The 15478-nt window shown below is 39.3% G+C and overlaps 1 protein-coding gene across 3 annotated transcripts in view; it reads left to right on the plus strand.

Moving 5' to 3' along the window:
* CXXC4 (CXXC finger protein 4) overlaps positions 1-15478 on the plus strand; it is a 49307-nt gene that overhangs the window by 5004 nt on the left and 28825 nt on the right. The window contains exons 1-2 of one of the 3 annotated variants that reach the window (XM_053901366.1): positions 14273-14595; positions 14718-14793. The exons of 1 other annotated variant lie outside the window; for it this stretch is intronic. The gene's annotated coding sequence lies outside the window, so the exon portion shown is untranslated. Of the gene's footprint in view, positions 1-14272; positions 14596-14717; positions 14794-15478 lie in introns of those variants that run through there. One more of the 3 variants, XM_053901367.1, reaches the window with a different exon arrangement.

The following is a 15478-nucleotide window of genomic DNA, read 5'->3' on the forward strand; positions in this document are numbered from 1 at the left end:
CAAAAGACACATTTATCACTCTCAATACTTAGGACATTCCAAGGATTTTGGAAACTGTGAGCCAGGAACTGTAGCCAAAGACCAAATACCCATGAGAATATATTTTGGTAATTCAGATGAGAAATACAAATTTCTTGTAAATCACAATACCAAACAGCCACATTCAGCTATTCGGATACACAAATGAAGGAGTTACAGAGCTGTGTTTAACGAGGGTAAGGGTTTGCTTAGCAAGTTTAGTGAAGAGAAAGCAAGCAGATTAAGGTATATGAAAGAATATTCAAAATGATTGATCACAGAAAATTGAGAAAGTTTGCAAGGGAGGGCCTATAATGTTGACTAAGCTGAGGATATAGGGAAGCGAAGGCCATGATGGATGAGTGAAAAGGTGGTAGTAGGATCAATAGATTGGTGGTCTGGTGGGTGAGGGTTTGAAGGATATTTGAGAATCAAGGATCTGAAGATCTAGAAAGTTAGGAGGTGACAAGAAGACAGTGGGTCTAGAGTGGGTGTGTGACCACAGAGGTCAGTAATTGAGGTAAGGTGGAAGAAATCATCATGGAAGGGGGATGTCAAGGAGGAAAGGGTCCTGGGAGAATTACATACCCAAATAATACTGCAATCTCTCAAAATCAAGGAAAGACTTGTGGCAGAGTGAGCCAGGAGCTAAAGAGAAATTCGTGGAAGATTCAGACAAACCTCCAAGTCCTTTAGATGATTTTTCAAAAGAACCAGAAGTAGATGGTACAGTGTGATGACATTAATTTTAAAGCAGGGAAGGGGGGGGGGGTGGTTGGAGAGCATGGGGAAGTCTGTAAGTGGCAACGAAGAGCAGGGATGAACCCTTCCCAGTTTGCCAATTGTGAGACCTAAAGGGCAGGCAGTGCTGCTAAAGGAACCACATTTGAGCAAGAGCCAGATGAAAGGAGCCTCCGGAGAGGTTGCTGAGGACATGAAGGATTTTACTAATAGACCATCAGTCTCAGGAGACAGGGAGATGGGTACTGAAAGGTGGATGTGCAGAGCTATATGGAAATGAGAATGTGGAAAATGAACTCTGTCCTGGGAATCAGGGTTTCTCATGGTGACTGAACAAAATAGTGACAAAGTGCATCAGGAGATGAGTGAGTCCTGGGCGCCTGGGTGGCTCAGTCAGTTAAGGGTCTGACTTCGGCAGGTCATGATCTTGTGGTTCATGGATTCAAACCCTGTGTTGGGGTCTGTGCTGATATCTTAGAGCCTGCTTTAGATCCTCTCTCTCCTTCTGTCTCTCCCCCTACCCCCCCTTTCTCTCTCTCTCTCTCTCTCTCTCTCTCAAAAATAAATAAACATTAGAAAAAAAAAACCCAAAGAGATAGAGAGAGAGATGAGTCCTGACATTCCTGATGAGTTCTGATGAGGTGAGTATTGGGAAATACACAAAGGTTGGAATCTGTGAACCTCTCTTCATCATCTTGATAGAGGTATAGAGACTGGAAAAAGATGGTCTTTACTACATAGTTATCACGTAACCACAAAACCTTTGAAACCCTCTCTCAATTGCAAAAAGTTCTTATGGCCAAATGTGTTGGCTTCTTTATGGGGAAGCTCAAATGTACAGCAGGAGCGTCTAGTTTCTGTTTTACCATATAAAATAAATAATAGTTTCCCATAAAATTAATTATAAAATAACCGTGATTTTGGCACATGAGTGAGCAGATACCAATTGTGGGGTTGCACTAAGACCAGGAATAGTAATGGGAATCTGACATCTCTTCCCAAACCAATTAGTGGTAAAAATGAAACTGCTCTGAATACGACTCTAGGATTGCCCCTGGCAGCTTCTTTCAAGCCTTTTTTGGATTTTTCAGCATCATTATTTCTGTGGACCACTTAGCAATTTAGGAATACCCTTCCTTTTGGGATTTTCTGTCACTATCTCCTTTCCTGATGACTCTTTCTGAGTCACCTTCCTTGTCTTCTGAAACTTATTGGTCCCTTAATTAAAATGTAGGCATTCCAAAAATTTTCGGCTTGGTCTCCTGCCTGTTCTATTCTGTAGCAGGAATCTGAATCTAAAATGCCCTCCAGGAACATGATGTCTCTCCTCCCTCCGAATCATCTTCTCCAGTGGAAGTCAGAGGGACCTTAAAAACAAACAAAAGTGCTGATAGTAAATGTCCTGTACTCAAAACATTCAATGGCTCCTTTTTACTACCAAACAAGGCTTTTTTCCTCAGGATAACGTTAAAGGTTTTATGCAATTTGACTCTGTTCTTCTTCCAGGGTTTCATTACCCATCACTTTTTCTCTTCTTGGGAGACCCTTTACAATAGTCACGTTCAACAACACACCATTTGTGGGCTCTAATGTACTCTGTGTTCCTTCAGCTTTTGCTTACACTATTTCCTTTACACCAAATATTCTTTCTCCTCTTCTCCATTTGTTAGTCATTCCAATTCAAAGAGGACTTCTTTTGTGAGGTCTTTCTGAAGAGCATCCTAACCCTCAAATTATCCAATCATTCCTGTTTGCTATCTTTACCCTCTATTTACCCTTCCCATATATAGAAGTTTTCAGAGTCCACTTCATGTTACCCTTTACTTGTTCACTTAAATTCTTCTTGTTAAAAAATAACTGGGATAGTGGTGCCTGGGGGGGCTCAGTCGGTTAAGCGCCACCTTCGGCTCAGGTCACAGTCTCGCAGTTTGTGAGTTCAAGCCCCACGTAGGGCTCTGTGGTGACAGCTCAGAACCTGGAGCCTGCTTCAGATTCTGTGTCTCCCTGTCTTTATCGCCCCTCCCCTGCTTTCTCTCTGTCTCCGTCTCTCGGAAAGAAACATTAAAATTTTTTTATGGGATTTTTTTTAACGGGATAATTGTCATTAGATCTCTGCGTGTGTACATGTGTATGTATTTTCTCCTCATCTGAGTACTTTCTGTCAGATTATTAGTTTCTCCAGGGCAGTTTTTCCTTCCCTCAGTACTTCACACACTATGCTGTGCACATATCTGGTGTTTAAGGAATGTTTATTCAATTAAAATATGATAGGGAATAATTCAGGCTGGAAAGGAAGAGTGAATAGCCATCAGCTGAATAAAGAAATGGCAGTAGAGGTGAGTCCCACAGGGATAAGGATTTCAAACTGTTTTGTCTTTTAGGAGCATCGTAAAAATTCCTTGAATGAAAAAGACTAATATAGGAGACTTCATACTTATGTTTCAGTACTTAACCTTGAGCAACATTCAGGTGTTGTATGAAGGGTGGAGTTTGTCACATCCCAATTTATATGCACTTTTGAGAAATGGTGACTATCTTTCTCACAATCATCCATTAAAAAAAATCTGAACAGACGTAAAGGAGAAAAATGTTTTCCCAAGTATAATATTACAAAAACTAGTCAATCTCCCTTTTCCAAACTTTTAGGTTTAAAGAATGCTTATAGTCCTTAATTCTATTCAATTTTTTAAATCAATCACTCTTGTGCTGAATATTTTTAAATGAATATGACACTTTGCATGGATCCCATAAATAAACAAAACGTGCACAGCTTTGTTTATGTTAGGAACCTTCTGCTAAGTGTTGCTTCTATTTATTTACTTTTAAATTATGCCAGATTTTTGCAAATTTGAGTCAGTTTGGGGATCAACTTGAAATTTTAAAGACTGGCTATTTATTTTGCTTCTCATACCTTGCAAATATGTTAAAGTAATGGTTGTAAGGGCCAGCAGAAGGTATAAGAGGAAATTATTCATGATAGACTTAATTATGGAAATAAATGTGCTATACCATGAAAATTTCACCACTTCTCTTAATTTAATTTCCTCATTCTCTCTGCTTTCTCCTAACATCCAGAGTTTTTAACCCTATCCCTTATTCTGGAGCTCAGATACCCTTTGACTTGTGTAGAAGAGCATACAAGTTCTGAGACAAATATGAGAGGATTCAGTAGTAATAAGTCGGTAAAGCTTTGCTCAGAAAGCCATGTGGCTAAAAATGAGCTCTTACTTACAGAGTCAAAACTGGAATTTTAATTTTTACTCACGATACAATGTTAGTATCCATAAACTGACTTCTCCTTATCATGTATAATCTGGCATGATTCATGAGATTTAGGACTGCTTACCTTTTCAAGAAGGAAAAAACAAAGTAATGGAATTATACAAGGCAACAACAGACACTGATACTTGTCTCACTAACAGCCATCCAGTCCCCCACCTCCTTCTTCCTCTTTCTCAATTGAATGATGATTAATGTTCAGATATTTCTTTCTTTCTGTTTTTTTTTTTTTATGTTTATTTTTGAGAGAGAGAGAGACATGCATGAGTGGGGAAGGGTCAGAGAGAGAGACACACACACACACAGAATCTGAAGCAGGCTCCAGGCTCTGAGCTGTCAGCATAGAGCCTGTCATGGGGCTCCAACTCAGGGAACAGTGAGATCACAACCTAGGCCAAAGTTGGACGCTTAACCAACTGAGCCACTGAGGCACCCCGGATATTTCTTTTCTTTTTTTAGGTTTATTTATTTATTTTGAAAAAGAGAGAGAGATAATGCAAGTGGGGGAGGGGCAGAGAGAGAAGAGAGAGGATCCCAGGCAGGCTTCACACTGCCATCCCGGAGCCTGACACAGGGCTTGAACCCATGAAACTGGGAGATCATGACCTGAGCCGAAAACAAGAGTCAGACACTTAACTGACTGAACCAGCCAGGTGCTCTATGTTTAGATATTTCTTATCCTCCAGACCGTCATATGCTTCAGGATGATCTCATTGCTAGCTCCTGGTATAGTAGATACTCATAAGACCAAGTCAATCTCAGGGGCGCCTGGGTGGCTCAGTCGGTGAAGCATCTGACTTTGGCTCAGGTCATGATCTCGCGGTTTGTGAGTTCGAGCCCTGTGTCGGGCTCTGTGCTGACAGCTCGGAGCCTGGAGCCTGCCTTGGATTCTGTGTCTCCTTCTCTCTCTGCCCCTCCCCAACTTGCGCTCTGTCTCTCTATGTCTCTCAAAAAATACATAAATGTAAAAAAAATAAATAAAAAAGTAAGACTAAGTCAATCTCATTCTCTTTGAGAGTGGTTGGTGTGGGTGTGGACATGTGACCTCATTTTGGCTAATGAGATCTTAGTGGAAATCAGCCTTAGTGCTTCTAGATTTTATTGCTCTAAAGACATAGACACAAAACAAGGCAGCCCTTTTCTTTCCTTGAGATGCCTGGAAATGATGATTGGAATTGCTGCAGCAGTAACTGTGAGGGAAATCTGCCTGAGGGAAGACCAAGGTGATGGGGATGATTGAGGAAAGAGATGGGGAGAACGTGTACCACCCATGACACCCTGAAACTACACATTGTTCTATGCCTGAAGCCTGCCTATCTGGGACCTCATCATTTAAGCCAGTTTGAGTAATTTTCTCTTACATGTAGTGAGTAGAAATCTGACAACTTTCCTTCCCACTACAGTGGAAGAGTAAAAGTTACATTATGTTTTGTATAAGGGAAAGATATAGTTATCTGGATTCTCTTGCAAATAGATTAGTGATCAGTAAAATATCTAGAGGTTAGCTTTCATGGGACCTTGTTCAAATTTTGGACTCGTGAAATTTGGGAAAGAAGTGTAAATCAAGAATGTAGCCGTTGGGTAACTTTCTTTTTCACTTTTCACTTTCTTTTTTTGCTTATATAGCATAGCCAAAATGACAGGAAAAGAATAGTTCTAAAAGTAGAGACATTCAAAAGGAAAAGCCATCAAATCATCATCATTTTAAAAGCACCAAGTTACTGGGGTGCCTGGGTGGTTCAGTCGGTTAAGCATCTGACTCTTGGTTTAGGCTCAGGTCATGAGCTCCTGGTTTGTGAGTTTGAGCCCCACGTGGTCGTCAGGCTGTAAGTTGGCAGCACGGAGCTTGCTTGATATATTCTCTCTGCCCCTCCCCCATTCAGGCTGTCTCTCTCAAAATAAATAAATAAACTTAAAAAAAAAAAAAAGTCAAGTTCCTAATAGGTAAGAACAACTGGTCTTTCAAGCAGTGCTACCCTTGTAAAATGCTAGCAGTTAACAGAGAATAGGGTATAAATAGTGTCCCCTATTTCAAAGGTAGTTGTCCCCAAAGAAAGAAATATAACACTATTACAACGATCCAATACACATTATGCTTTTGGTCATTTTATTAATTTTTAATTAAATATAATTCTGTTTCAGCCACAGTGAGTTAACACAACTAAAATTTTCATGCTATTTACATCGTATTTGAAAAGTAGCTCATGTTGGAATGCGTTTTAGGTACAAATGGGTCCACAAGATGAGAGGGTAAATACAAAAATGGAATACGATTTTAAGTTTGATATAGTCTTGTGGGGTATAATTTCAAAGACGGGATGCTAATTTTTTAATACTAATTAAGGTCACTGTGGCAGTCACTGTTCTATTTAATTGACTTATAGCTGGGATACTGACAAGGCCACTTCTGGTCCCTAGAATGCCTTTGTGCAAATTAGACCCACCAGAACATGGCTTGGCAAGCAGAGCAATGGGCTGGATTCCAGCCCCTACTTGTCCATTTGGCCAGGCATTGTTGTGCAGTGAACAGCTAGCTAGCACTAATGTTCTCAGAGGCCCTGAGTTGCAAATTCCAATGTTTAGGTGGACAAGTGTTAGATAATAGGGAGTGCTAAGAATGCCGGCAAACTAGAGACCCCATCTCTAATCACAGCTCCAGCTACTGTTTCCAGAAGGGAATGTAGACACAGGGCTTTCAGATCTCTCAATCTTTGAAAAAGACTGGAAATCTAACTCCAATAACACCCAAGCAGAAGGTGTTTGAGACCCAAATTCAGACTGTAGACTCTGACTTAAGAGAAGGGCACCGCCACTCAGATACTACATTTCTCCTGTTCCTATTGGGTTCCAGAATGTTTCAACTCCCGGGGGAAATGGTACACCTGAGAGAAGTGGGGCAGAGGCCATGTGCTTCATCCACGGCAAGTCTCAAGTAGGAAGGACCACGGATAGAGATCTGAAGGGGAGGGAAAAAGCAACAAATGTGATATTAAGGCTGAAGAGAAAAGTAGTGTAGAAAATTAGGTACTATGCGGGGAGGAAGCAGTTGTGATTTTCAGGTAGTTTGCCTTTTATAGTACTGTTCTACTAAATAGCTCCAGCACTTTGCTAACATTAATTAAACCTCACAAACCCTGTGAGATAGGTAATTACTATAATTAAACTGATATTCCAGATCAGTAAAATGAGGCTTAGAATGCCCAAGGTCATAGGAAGATTGTGTGGCCCAGTTTGGCAGACAACCTATATGTTCTCACAACACATCACTCCCCTAAGGAGGGCTTCCCTAGCTCTCTCTTTCAATCTCTCTCTCTCTCTCTCTTCGTGTTTAGATTAAGGATATAATGATAGGATAAATAAATTAGATCTTTGAGAAGTTAAACTGCAAGTTGATTAGGGAAGCTTAAAGACAATATGGAAAAATACCTAAATGAATGAGCCATATTCCACAAACACACATAATATGCAAATTCCATTTCAATTAATTTCATTTATTTAAAATATTTCCATTTAAATTGCTGGTTTCACTAAATACATCAATAAATCAAGAAACTGATGCACATAAAGCATTCGCCATATTACACAGCAGCATAGAAAAGACTGTCATTAGTTTGGAAAGAGAACACAACAGACAGACAGAAGGAACTCTTCTTGTTGCTATAACTACGGCATAACAAAGGTCAGCACTGGAAAAAACAAAAAAACAAAACAAAAAAAACCTTCCTGGACTGAACATTAACAACTCAGGGATATTATCCTGAATTCTTCATCTTAACAAAGAAAGATAATAATCTTTTATTCTGAAAAGGGTTAATTAAAGATAAACTAAATGGTGGAAACATACATTTTTAAAAAGCAAGCATAAAAAAAAAGGTTTTGATTCGAAATGTAATTGCAAATGGGGCTATCCAGGTTACATTGGACGTCAAAATCTCAAGCTCAGTAGAAAAAAAAATCACAAACATATTATAAAAAATGTCTTTATTGTATTTTAAAAATGTCAAATTCAAAAATGGTGATTTCAGTGAACATTGCTTAATAGAAAACGGTTTAAAATAAATTTAATTTCAAAATTTTATAGAGCTTAAAAAGTATGATGGTCGTAGCCTAATTTTATGTCTTTACAAAAGCAAATTTTAGAAATAACCTCATTATTAAAATTCTTGGAGGTTTTTTTTGTTTGCTTTGACTAACTGGGCAAGTCCTGTCTGGTGATTTGAAGGATCACAAGCCTATTTACAAAATGTCCAGTTTCTGCATATAAATTCATTTTAAACAAAAGCCTGCCTCTTGTCTTTGAGCAAAGGAGAACATTTGGGTTTGAGGCTTTGAGTGAGAATAAAGAGAGGGAGTGAGAGAGGGGACTCTGTTACTTGCGTGCCAGTGTTCTGTAAATCCTGTCAGGTAAGACTTGTGTGCAGAAGAGAATGGCTGAAAACAGAAGGAACAGAGGCTGCCACATTCTGGACTGTCGTCAGGAAGCACGGGCCACTGTGACACTGAGTGCTTGCTGACAGAGGTGCATGAAGTGTTTTCTGGTCAGCTCACACTTGCAAACTTCACAGGATTTCCAAACTTTATAGGATTTTATCATTACTTATCTATCTTAAGAAATACACTTTCAGGAAAGCACCCAGCTCCATGCCTGAAGCAAATTTTCCTGGGAGAAGGGCCAATGAAGGGTGCCTGGATACTGCCAAGCAGAGAAAAAGAGAGACCCTAAAGAGAAACTTGGGGCTCAAATTGCAAAACTATGCTTAGATTTGCTGGTGTCTGGAAGATACTTACCATGACTTGGTGTTTTGTACCAAAATTGACCATTATTTCCTTTATGAGTGAATACTTTGAAAAAATCTGTAAGGTTCTTGCTTGTGCTTTCTAATACTCCAATGAACAAAACATACCAAGTAGTTATGGTAAAGTACAAGGAAGCCCGTATCTCGTCAAAATCAAGCCGGTTAGGAAGTCTATGGAAGAAGTGTTCTTCTGGAGACTTCCCTTTCTGGCCTGTTTTTATTTCATTTGTATGGGATTCTGTGTTTGTGGACAACTGTTACACAGCTGAGTCTCAAAGTGGAGTCTCAAAGATGTAATTTTATAGAAATGAGAATTTATATAACAAGGAGTGCCGCAAAGAAATAAGAGTGGGCCTAGACCAAATTAGACCTTGTGAAGAACGATACTAAAAATCAATGCCCAGAAGAGCGTTTGGTACATTTCTGTCTAGTGCCCAGACTGTATGTAAAAATAGGTGAATGTGTGTACTTTATGAGGATAGTTGATTTGAATATGGTGCTAATGAGGCCAAGGTAATGGGTTTAACCCTGTGAACCCATTATTTTCATTACCCTCAATAGTCACAGATTTTACCCTTAACGGTGGCCAGCCATTTCATAAATTCTTCCTGTTAGTCATTAGAAAGACAAGGCCAGAGAGTGTAGATAGCTTAAGACAAATTTATTATTGCTGGAAAACAGCTCAAAGCACATGACCTACTGTTGGCGGGTTAAGAGTACCAGCTTTGAATATGAAGGTCAGCATTGTGATAATGATGTATCGATATTTAATTAAAAGTGAAAGAAAATAACAGGTGTGCAGAATATTGATTTTTAAGAACTAATTTGATCAAATTCCACTTCTTGAGTCACCAAGAAAATCTCTAAAAATTCTCTAAAATATGTTCACTTAAGGGATTTAAAAATATTATTTCATTATAATAGAATAATTTGCCACAAGCAAAAAAGTCCCTTTTATATAAATAGCAGTACTTCCTCTTAGTTTATGATTCTGTAAGTAAAGGGTTTTGTTGTTGTTGTTGTTGTTGTTGTTGTTGTTTTCGTCTTTGTTTTTTTATAAGGTCATGGTAAAGTGAGGAATGTTGTCTGGAAGAAACGGATGTGCTGGGGTAGAGAGTTCTTGTAAGGTATAATAAGAGATGAGATTCAAAAGATGGGGCCAATCAGAGAAGAGCTTTGAATGCCATCTTATGAATTTTGCATTTTTATCCTACAGGCAACGGAGAGCTTATTTCCATGTTTTGTGTGTGCTACTTTCCTTCAACGTGCATGGCACAGAAGGTTAGGATCTTACCATGTGCCAAGCTTCTATGAGCTGGGACACAAAACTGAATAAGACACAATTCCTGATACCAAGGATCTCAAATTTGGTAAAGAAGACAGAGAAATAAAAATCTCAGGTAGCTCCAAAGAAGAGTTAAAAAAAATTATTCCCTATCCATTTTATAGGTATATTCCTTCTGTGAAGGATATAGTTATTGTATTATTATTCACAGTGTGGATTACGATGGAAAGAGGCAGTTCTCAGAGACTGTAAACACAAATTGGGAAGGTGGCTTCTACAATGTTAGGTGAGAGAGCTCTGCTCACCTTTCCTAACCTGGATGGTGGATAGTTTTAGCGATTAATAGGGAGCACCTGACTGGTTGGAGGGTTAAATGGTACCTCTGGGTTTTGAAAACACCAGTGAGTAAGCTGCTAATGACTACAATTTATCTTTAAGTTTATTTTATGTTTGTGGTATCTCCTCCGCTTCGGTTACTTATGCTTTCTTTGTTCTTTAGTAAATTCTTGTTTGAATATTCTAACCATAGTTTGGATGTCCTACACGTATTTAAGAAACATAATTTGTTCCTGGTTGCCAAACTTTCCCCCAAAGTCATTGAGATTGCTCTTAATGGTAATCTCTCAGGGTGATAATCAGCAAAAATGCTCTTAGGGAAGGAGGAATCTTAAGGTCACTTCTGGGCTGTGTGGACTATTTAACCCCTCCAGCCGGTTATTCTCCTTTTAGTGTTACTCTGTGTGGGAAACTGCCAGCTGTCCACCAAAATCGTTTCTCTACTCCACAGTAATAGAGTTACATCTAGGAAGTGACTGTGCAGCAAACTTTGCAGCTAGTCGTGGCACGTCACAATTCTTGACAATTGCATGTGAGCTGCAGCACTGTGGATCACTTCAAGACCAAGGTCTTTAAGAAGGGATGGTGCCTTCTCCATGCCCTTCTGCTTGCTCCTTGTAGTTGGTGAGCAGTCCTTCAGGGACAGCAAAGTGCCAAGATAGAAGGAAACTGGAACCATGAATCACTCATAGAGGAGAATCGTTCTCCGATCTGAAATTCCCACCCTGGGTTGTTTCAGAAACAAAAAATATACTCCTATGGTTTTTGTGCTGATACATTTCAGAGTCTTTTTGTTAGGACAGATATGCTACCTTTTTAGAGATTCCGGGATAATGGTGATACTGATCATGATGAAAGGCAGCAATGCTTTAATGATATTTCATAGCACATTACAAAATGTTTTCAGAGGAGAAGATACTTTTTCAGGTGATACTCAAGTTGTAATTTTGCATTTTCCCATGAAGATATCAATGAAGCCCCTGTACTCCTGCTTCAGATCACAAAACACATAAAGCAGAGGAAAGGCCCACTTTCAGGTAATCAGAAGCTGTAGCAGGCGTTTTGCAGAGGGAACAAACCTTAACTTTTAGTACTTGTAGAACTGTGGATTCCTAAGAAGAGTTAACAGAGGACTAAGTGTTCTCAGCAATTGTTACAAAACACTGACACATCACAACATAGGACAAGGACTGGTGTGAAACATGACAGATATGCAAGTGGCAAAACTAGTATAACAAATAATAATAATAAAGGATAAGAGGTAGACCAGAAAAGAGATATTTGTCTTTATCCCATTGGGCCAAGGATGTAATCAATTCCCTAATCGAAAGACGATGATGTAATATCAGAGCCATGAGGTATATTTTATCATTTGTTCTATATGTTCAATTAATGTCATATTAATTAGAGGCCTATGATCATAATTAAAACTAAGGTTCTAGTATGCAGAGAGGGTTTATTGATTAATTAATTCATTACTGATAGACTAGGATAAAGATTAGAAGCGTAAGGCTTTGGAGACAGGATTGGGTGCAGATTTTGCCTTGTTATACATTAAAATTTAAGACTCAATCTTGGTTATCTAATTTTTATGGGCCTCAATTTACTTATTTGTAAGAATGGAAATAATTACCTCATATGGTTAGTGCATAAATATATATTAAAATAAAGTATCTGCAAACCACTTAGCACAGATCTGATACGGATGGGTCATTAATAGCATCTCTTACCAATTAAGCCTAAATGGTCTGGAGTTTTTACTTTATAAGCTAGAAAATAAAATTCTTTGGAATTTGGTGCCTATTTTCTCTCATTTGTTTAGAGTTTCATTTTGGAAGTGAGCTTGGTGTATTCTGAAAATGAAAGCAAATATGGCATGAGAAAGCATAGTGTTTTGATTTTAAAAAACTATTTACGAACTTCAAAACTTTTATTATTGGACTGATATTATAAATATCTTGAAAAGATGGTTAAGAATCTATCAGCTTTGCAGTATGTTTTTATTCATTAAAAAGTGCCTACATTTTGCTGATCAATTTTCTACGATGCTAGGCTCAAAAAAGTAAAAAAAAAAAAAAAAAGAAAGAAAGAAAGAAAGAAAATGGCCTTCTTTGCTTTTACAAGGAATTAACAAAAGTATAAAAAATCTTATGAGTGAATTTAAGTAATTATTAACCATCCAGTTATTTTGTCTGTAAATGCCAGATAGCCAGTTTGTTTAATTTTATAACCAACTTATTTTATGTTTAAAAAACAGCAAAACATTCATATTAATCAATAAGTCATGAAAGAATCTTCCCCTCATTTCAGTAGTTACCCACTCTTGGGACATCAACTTCATTTATACACACCACAGTTTTAACGTCTTATCAATAATCAATCCTGTATAGTTGGCAGAATCTTGATATGGTCAAGGTCAATCTTTTGAAAATTCAAATATAAAATGGTTTAAAATATCTTTTCAGTATTTTGTTATTATAAAAGAAACAACTCATTATGATACTTTTCTTCCTTTGCTGAAGATACACTATTGCCTTATTTCAGAATATTGTTTGAATTTTAATACAAAACTTTAGAACACCACGTTAAACAGTCTATTTTTTTTTCTTTTTTACTTTTGTAGCTTAATGTTAGCCGGTCTTAGGAAATTATTATCAAAAAAGATTCATGCTTTTATATATTATTTCATAACCATTTCCACTAGAGCATACTTCATTTCAATAGTAGGATAGCATGAATCCAGGAATATCTCATTTTGTTGAAGGCAGCAGTGAAAAAGTTAATTCATAGCTGCATTTATGAGTGAGTTTTATTTATACATGACCTGTGGTAAAAGATTTATCTGTCCATTATTAAGCTCTTTCTCTGAGTGTCAAGAAGTCATAGTAGTATAAAATCAATTAATGCAGATATAAAAGTAGTTTTGTTTGAGCAAAGTTTGAAATTAAAAATAGGGCAGTAAGTTAAAAATCTGAGTTAATACTTGGAACCACCAGATGGAACAGAAAAGAAGGGGATTGGAGGAGAGAGGGAGAGTGAGAGGAGGAAAGGGGAGAGGAGAGGCGAGGAGGGGAGGGGAGAAAGAAGAGAGGGAGAGAAGGACTGAGATTGATTTGGAGATCGGTCAAGCGTCACATCACCAATTTTTTACATTCTGGTATACAAATATTTAAAAGATGTGGACAACAAGAAACCTGATCCGTTTTCCCTTACTTTAAAGCCCCAAGTGATAAGATCTTTGAAAAAGTCTTTCTAGGTACAGCAGAATTATTTAAAAGCCATGCGGCAGGGTGCGAACTAAGAGCATTCTTCAAACAAACGCGACCTTTTCTGTTTCTTGTACTCCTCTCCTCAACCCATCCAGAAAACCCAGACAAGTTTATTTACACACACACACCCGCACACGCTCCCCCCCCCCCCCCCCGCACACACACACACACACACACACACACACACACACACACGCACACGCCTAGAGAGAGCGGCGGAAACGCCCTCTTTCCATCCCTTCCAAGCAATTATCTCCGAGAGCAAAAGAAAATAATCAACGGCCCTCGGTGCTGGGCGTCTGAGCCGGAGAGCCGGGCGCCGGGAGGGAGGGCGAACGGCAGGCGAGCAGGGAAACGTGGCTCCTCCGCCGAGGAGAGGATTTGTGAAGGGGAGCGCCGGCCCGCGTGCGCCTCTTGTTCCCCGTGTAATTTGCAGCCAATCATCAGTAGGTGTCCACGTCCCTGCGTCCTCCTCACCTCGGCGCCAATCACCCCCCCGCCCCCGCCCCCGCCCCCAGCCTCCACACCTCCTCCCTCGCCTTTCTCTCGCGCTCCCCTCCCCCAGCAACCACACACACGCACACACACAAACAGAGAGGGAAGGGGGGAGGGTGAGAGAGAGGGAGAGAGAGAGAGAGGGGAGAGAGAGAGGCTCCCCGGCTCCCTCCCTCCCTCGCACACAGCGACTGGAGACGGACGGAGAGCAACGCGCTGGGAGAGGAGAGACCACCGAGAACAGCCCCGCGCTCTCACACATACACTCACACTCGGCTCTTTCCTCTCCCCCCACCTCCTCCTCCTTCCACCCCCACCACTAACACCATCTCCTCCTCCTTCTCTCTGCAACAAGAAAAAAAAAAGCCATTTACAGGTATTTTTTTTTTGATCCGCATATTTATTTATCCCCCCCCCCCCCAACAGTTTGTTTACAAGTATTAAAGTTGTAATTGGGAGCTGCCAAGACACATCTGGATTTGTGTTTCTTTGTGTTAGGGGGTGATGTGCAACTAATTAAAGGCAGACTAGCAGCGTCTGCAAATTCTAAGGCTCCCCAAATAAAAAGAGACTGGTAAGTGATTGTTCTTTCTCTTTCTCTGGCTTTTTTTCTCTTAAATGTTTGCTGTCCGTTGGGATTGTAAAAGTAGATTATTAATGCTGGAGTCCAGCAATAAAAGGCGTCGCTGTATTAATTTATTAATTAATCTGCACCCGCCCCTCCTCCTGAATGTTAAATATGACCTTTGATCTCTATGTCTCTGGTAGACCAGACATACAATATTAGGCATGGACAGTCACATTGTTTAAAGGCAAAACAGGATCATGAAGTACGGTTGTCTAATTTAGCTTTGGAATAGGACTATAGTTATTTGTGTGTGTTTTATTTTGTTTTTTAAAGAAAATCCAAACAATAGCTGTGGCTTAGGTACCTTTTTCATGCTCCAGAGATGCATTGATTAAACAATAATGACCTGGATACTGGGCACAATCATTTTCTACAGTTTCTGGTGGCATTAAACCTTGAGGGAGGGAGGGGGAGGTGATGGCAATAGGAAAAGCAAGGAAAGCTTGTGTTTGGAAACAGCCCTCTAATACTCTGGAAAAGGGACATTAAATTATTTCTTTATTTGGAACAAGGTCAAAAGACTAAAATACTGAATTTTTTCCCTCCACTCAATGTGATAGCTAATGCATGGTTGGCATAACTAGTTTTTACTGAGTAGCAGTTATTATGGTCTTGCAGTTACAATGTGATT

Source organism: Panthera pardus, unplaced genomic scaffold (assembly GCF_024362965.1).
Source record: "Panthera pardus isolate Hobbes unplaced genomic scaffold, ASM2436296v1 HiC_scaffold_13, whole genome shotgun sequence".
Classification (NCBI taxonomy): domain Eukaryota; kingdom Metazoa; phylum Chordata; class Mammalia; order Carnivora; family Felidae; genus Panthera; species Panthera pardus.